Here is a 7,052-nt window from a genome sequence, read left to right as displayed (position 1 = left end):
CCTGACCGGGAATGGAACTGGCGACCTTTTGGTGCAGGGGACGATGCTCAACCAGCTGAGCCACAGGGGCCAGGCTCCTTAGTGTCTTGAAAACTGACTGACAGGCAGCCTCTTCCCCACCCTCAGCCAGGCTCATCCACCAGCTGCCTCCTGCACTCCCCCTACTGGGGATGTACCCGCAACCAAGGTACATGCCCTTGACCGGAATCGAACCTGGGACCCTTCAGTCCGCAGGCCGACGCTCTATCCACTGAGCAAACCGGTCAGGGCTGGGTATTCTTTCTTACTGAGCCTAGGATTGGCTGAGTGGCTGAGTGCATCTTCAAAGAGCCCTTGGAATCCGGTGGGATTGTGGGAAATGGCTCCCTCTGGGGCCCGATTGCTCACTTCTGAGGAAGAGCTGGCCCACTTCTCTGTGCCCTGGGGGCTGGGGAGGAGTCAGGTCCCCAGGCACCTCCCGCCCCTCACCAAGGCTAAGTTCCTGCGGGGGTGGGGGTGGGGTATCCCGTGCCCAGGCATCCCCGACTCCCCCAGGACCTCAGACCCGACTCCCCCAGGGCCTCAGATGCCAAATTGTTTTCTGATGGCGGCCTCCGTTTCTCCTGAACTCAATTTGCATGTTCAAAGCAGCTAATAGACGCATTAAAAAATCCATTTCAGTCGGGATTGAATCTGACTGGAGGGAGATCAATGAGCAGAGGCCTCTCCTCCCGCCTCCCCGCCTCTGTTCCCCCTTACGTCGCCATGGAGACCGGGAAGCCACCCTGCCTAACTCGGCTCTGGCTGGCCTGTTGGGGTGGCTCTGCTCCCCAGCATCCTCCCAGCGCCCCCGCCTCTCTTCCCGGCTGTTGTCCACACCCGTTCGCACAGGAGGTAAGGCACCCCACCAGCGCTGGGGAGCTGGCTGTGATGTGACCGGGGAGCGGCCTTGTCTGTGGGGTACTGTGTCCCGAGCCTGGGGACACTGCATCCAGCGGGTCTGCCCCACACGCCTGTTGAATGCTCAGCGATGAAGGGTCCCCGCTGTGGCGTGATGGGAGCTGGAGAACAGCCCAGCCGGGCCAGCTCTGATGCCGTCTCCACCGCTCACCCGCGTGGTCTTGGGCATGTTATCTCTGCGCCTCCGTTATCAGTTAACACAAGAAGCATTCAAACCTGTGAAGAATTTTTGTGTCTATTTCCGTCAAACTGTTGACAAATGGCCGGAAGCGGAATCTCAAGGGATTGAGATAACGCTCGGAGAAGGCGGTTTGCACCTTGTTTATACATGACACTCAGAGCAGGAGGCATTAGTGGGTGGTTTGCATGAAATCCATTGATGATGGATTAGGAGGCGGGGGAAAAAGCAAAGTGGGAAACCTCTGGGATTGGTGAAAAGTAAAATGACAGACACACACTTCCTTAGGTGGGTGCAGCATAGGTAACAGTCAACAATTAACTCAATGACAACGAGGGGACTTGTGGTCTCCGCAGAGAGGAGCCTGTGCTTTGAGGGGGGGGCGGGGGGGAGGAAGGCAAATTACATTGCCATTCCAACAATGTTGTTCTAGATGCAAAAAGACAAGAGACAGGCTCAGTTAAGGTAAAGATTGACCTTTGTCAGGGAAGGTCCCAGCCTAGGACATGACGACCCACCATAGCGGCTTTTTAGTTTAAAAACAGTTTTAATTTCAACCATCCTTTGTGGTGACTTTAGGTGTGAGTTTGCAAGGCCGCCACGCAGGCCTCCCTGGTTGTCAGGATAGCACGTGGCCCCTTTGTGTCCACATATCTCATCTGTGAAATGGAGGTGCTGATCGTGCTGGCCTCAGAGCGCTGTGGGATTAAATGATTCAGCAAATAAAGTGCTTAGAACTGGGGTGGGGCACGGTAAGTCCTCCGGTGTCAGCGTGGACTCCCCAGACGTGGTGCCACAGTTTGAGGGGGGAGAGGTCTGTGCCCAGCTCGGCTCCTGTCCCCTGTGTCCGCTGGGAGCAGCCCCAGCGCCGAAGCTCCTGGCTTCCCACAGCCTCTCTCCCCAATCTCCTTGGCCGGAGCCCCGGGCGACAAACGTCGCTAGTGTTTTTCCTGCTGTGATCTAGTCTTGGGAGAACAGGACACCTGTGGCGGCAGCGGCTCCTCACTATTGAGACCATTGATTTGTGTGGCTCAGCCTGGCACGGCAGCAACCCAGCGTCCCTCTCCGGAAAAACTGCCTTTGAAGGCTCAGGAAGGGGCTCTGATGGCAGGATCTCCCCAGCTGGCCAGCGCCCCCCCTCCTCACCCCCCCACCCCCCAGCTCTCAGCCCAGCAGTGCCCACATGGACAAGGTGTTAGAATGGGCACAGGGTCCCCAGTGGGCTGCGAGTTGCCGACCTGTGTGAAAGGGACACTTAGGCACCCAGTGGCTCCAATGGACTTGGAGACCTGCTCTGAGTCCTGGGTCCACTTCTTGGGCCTCAGCGTTCCTGCCTGTGACGTGGAGATGTTAACAGCAACCTAAGTAGGATGACTGCTGCCCCGAAGGTTGTCGCAGGGCTCAGATGAGGCCCTGAAAACGTCCGCAGCTGGTCAGGCCTCCTCCCCCAGCCTGGGAGGCAGAGCTGGGTCTCCTGCCTGTGCGTCTGCAGAGCCCAGCACACAGCAGGTGCTCTACAAATGTGTGTGTGTGTGGGGGGGGGGCTTGAAAAACCAGAGGCGCCAGAGAGCCCAGGAGAGACGAAGAGAAGCCCAGAGGGGCAGCTGGTAGAGAGGGGGTTGGGTCAAGAGGATACTAAAAATATTGCTTTCACATAAATATAAAATGAATGCGCGTCAAAAACTTTAACTTACCATTTAAAGTGGGACCAGTAAGATGCTACAACTGGTTCAGAGGAGGACCCGAAGAGCAGATCCAGATATAGGCCACCAGGGAAGGCATTTACACATGCACGAGAAACTGGTCAATAGCCACAGGTCAATAGTCATTTGTTCCTCCAGGACAAGATTCATTTGCTTAACCAGCAGCTCCGTGCAATTTCCAAAGGTTTAAAAACAGCTTACAGGCAAGGAAAGGCGGAGGCCCTATGGAATCAGATAGCCCGGGGCCATGCAATACCTTCAAAGCCTTTCCACACTTTCTGTGGGGGGTGGGGGGCGGGCAATGAGCGGGAGCCGTGGGGCAGGGCTAAGGACTCAGCAAAGGCAGGCACTTCACCTCCTTCCCGGGCTTGCCAGCCTCCTGGCCTCCCCTGGCGTTGCGGCCCTCAGTGGGGAGAGCGGAGCCCGTTAGCCTCAGCACCGAGAGTGTCTCTTTCTTTTTATTATTTTTAAAATTGTGATCAAACAACTTACAATAAATTGAATAAACATTAAGTCTATAGCGTGATGAACTTTTACACATGTTTACAGCCATGCAACCACTATTCAAGTCACGCTATAGACCAGTGGTCGGCAAACCGTGGCTCGCAAGCCCCGTGTGGCTCTTTGGCCCCTTGAGTGTGGCTCTTCCACAAAATGCTATGTGCAGGTGTGCACATACAGTGTGAAGTTGACTTAAAACTTTAAGTAAAGTTTATTAAGTTAATTTTAGGGGACATTGTGGAGTGAAAGAAGATGCAGTGTCGAGGACTGAGAAAGGTGTGTTGAGATGGTTTGGACATATAGAGAGGATGAAGGAAAGGAGATAGACGAAACAAGTATACAAGGCGAGTGTGGATGGGAGAGTTGGAAGGGGTTGACCTCAGCGAACGTACCTCAATCAGACTGAGGACGCTTTTAGCAAAGGCCAGCTTAGGAGTACCCTAATTAAGTTAATAACAATGTACCTACCTATATAGTTTAAGTTTAAAAAATTTGGCTCTCAAAAGAAATTTCCATCATTGTACTGTTGATATTTGGCTCTGTTGACTAATGAGTTTGCTGACCACTGGTATAGACTATTTCCAGAACTTCAGAGCACCCCTCATGCCCCCTACTGTTCTATTACCATAGATTAGTTTTGCATTTCTGAACTTTGAATACATGGAATGATCCAGCATGTACTCTTTTGTGTCTGGACTATTCCTCACTATGTTTGTGAGATTCCTCCATTTTGAATACTTGAGTAGCTTGTTCCTTGTCTTTGTTGAGTCCTATTCCATTGAATGATGACACCACGACTTGTCTATTCTTTCTCCCTTTCATGCACGTTTTCATTCTTCCAGTTTTGGGTTGTTCTGAATAAAGCTGCTATGTATGTTCTTACATATGTCTTCTTGCAAATATATATTTTGATGTATTTTTTAGAGTAAAAGCCTTGTCATGGAATGGCTGGGTTATAGGTTTGAGACGTGGAGCGAAATAGTTTTCAGAGGGTTGTACCGGAGTGCATTCCCACCGGCAGTGCGTGTGTCCCAGTTGCTCCACTCCATCACCAACGCGGGTGCGACCAGACGTGCCGGGAGCCGGTCCATCCTTGCTGTTTCAAGGGACCTGGCATATATGGCATACTGTTCTTAATGTTTGCTCACCTTCTTGGCGCTATGTGTTTTAACCAAGGTCACCTCTCTGAGAAAGGTTGTTTCCCCAGGTAGGGATTTTTCCCTGAAGTTAGGGAGGGAATAAAACCCCTTAACTAAGTGCCAGGCGGGTAGTTAATCACTTTAACTACAAACAATCATGCTTAAGCTGCATAATCTTTACTCTCTGGAATGGAGATAAGAAACGCCCTAACCTTTGGAATAGAGATTGATAGGATTGGAATCAACTAGTATAAATACAGATGCAACAAGACAACAAGACACAGAACCGAGACACAGAACCTAGAGACAGAACCTAGCGAGAGAACATGGCAAAAGATCCTGGACAGAACCCGGCTACAGAAATTGGCTGGAGATCCTAGACAGAACTCGGCTGAAGAACCTGCAGAGCCTGACTGAAGAACCTAGACATAGAACCTGGCTAGAGAACCTGGCTATGATGATCATCTGAACACTGTCTCCATGTCATTTCTTCTTCGCCAACTCCGTCCACACCTTTGGGGACCCCTGGACCTGCTGGGGTTGGACCCCAGCACAGACGACCTTTATTTTAGCCATTCTAGTGGGTGTATTTCATTTGGGTTTTAATTTGCATTTTTCTGGTAGCTTATTGAATATCTGGACGCCTTCTTTGTGAAGTGGCTGGTAAGGTTTTGGCCATTTTTAAAAAAATATTTTTTATTGATTTTTACAGAGAGGAAAGGAGAGAGATAGAGAATCAGAAACACCGATGAGAGAGAAACATTGATCAGCTGCCTCCTGCACACCCTCCACTGGGGATGTGCCCGCAACCAAGGTACATGCCCTTGACCAGAATCAAACCTGGGACCCTTCAGTCCGCAGGCTGACGCTCTATCCACTGAGCCAAACCAGTCAGGGCTTTTGGCCATTTTTAATTGGGTGTTTGCCTTTTTCTTTTTGGTGTGCAGGGACCGCCTTATGTTCCATGGATGAGCTCCAGGTTGGACATATGAAGGGGCAGAGAGCTTCTTCCGCTCGTGGCCTGCCTTTTCACTGCCCGAATGGCTGCTTTTTGAAGAGCGGGTGTTTTAAATTTCAGTGACATCACTGCTTCCTTTATAGTAGTGGTTTTTGGTGTTATGTTTAAGTAGTCTTTGTCTATGCCAAGGTCATGAATGTATTTTCTTCTATTTCTGTCTAGAACAGTGGTTCTCAACCTTCCTAATGCCGCGACCCTTTAATACAATTCCTCATGTTGTGGTGACCCCCAACCATAAAGTTATTTTCATTGCTACTTCATAATTGTAATTTTGCTACTGTTATGAATCGTCATATAAATATCTGATATTCAGGATGTATTTTCATTGTTACAAATTGAACATAATTAAAGCATAGTGAGTAATCACAAAACAATATGTAATTATATATGTGTTTTCCGATGGTCTTAGGTGACCCCTGTGAAAGGGTCATTTGACCCCCAAAGGGGTCGCGACCCACAGGTTGAGAACCGCTGGTCTAGAAGCTTTATTGTTTTGCTTTCTGCATTAAGATCTATGATCCACTTGGAATTAATTTTTGTTTCTAGGGTGAGGTAGGAGTCAAGCTTCAGTTCTTTCTCTATGATCCAATTGATCCAACTGGCCCAGCACCATCTGACAAGAGAATCCTTTCTCCACTGAACTGTACTGGTGTCTTGGTCATAAATCAATTGACCATATGCATGTAGGTCTATATTTTGGATTCTCTCTATTCTTTTGGATGGTCTATTTGTCTACCTTTTTATCAAGGGTCCTAATTTTGTAGCTTTACTTGGACTTCTCCATAGAAGGTTTTAAAATCGGATACTTTTAGGTCATTCGTCTTTGTTCTTCATCATTGTCTTGACTATTTTAGGTCTTTTGTATTTTCATATATATTTTAGAATAGACTTGTCTATTTTCACAAAAAAGCTGTTGGGACTTGGATTGGGATTGTAATGAATCTACAGATCATTTGGGGGCGAATTGACACTACCATATTGAGTCTTCCGGGCTAGGGAAACTGTATATCTCTCCATTTGTGAATGTCTGCCTTCATTTCTCCTTGCGTCCTGGCCTGTCTTAAACCCCGCTGTCTTCTGGCACTGGTGGGAATTAACTTCCTTCCCTGTAATTGCTGTTGTTTGAAGGGAGTTTGTTGTCTGGCTGCAGTTCTTCTAAAGGTCACGGAGGGATGAGTTCCCGAAGGAGGGAGGAGGCAGGTAAAGAGAGTTAAGGAGGGAAGGGGGGCAAGCAGGACCCCAGCCATGGTCCTGACCATTGAGCACTCCTTCCGAGGAAAATCTGCTCTGTGGGAGGAGAGCTCTGAGCTTGGCAATTTTGCAGAGCAATCAGTCATTTAACCTCAGTTTTCCTGTCTGTGGAATGGGCGTGTGGTCCCAGTTTGAAAGAGCAGTTTCGAGGAGTGACGAACATACATTGCAAGGCACTTATTAGGGACTCAATACATGACATTGGTGTTGGCTTTTGTTCTCAAGAGAAGTCTGATGCCACCAATATGGACACAGACCTGGAAAGGACCAGGCTCATGCCCACCTCCCTGCCAGTCATGCTTTTCCCCTTTAAGGGCAAACTC

The sequence above is a fragment of the Myotis davidii genome, unplaced genomic scaffold (genome assembly GCF_000327345.1).
Source record: "Myotis davidii unplaced genomic scaffold, ASM32734v1 scaffold1073, whole genome shotgun sequence".
NCBI classification, from domain to species: Eukaryota; Metazoa; Chordata; class Mammalia; order Chiroptera; family Vespertilionidae; genus Myotis; species Myotis davidii.
Note: the sequence above shows the minus strand (reverse complement) of the source record.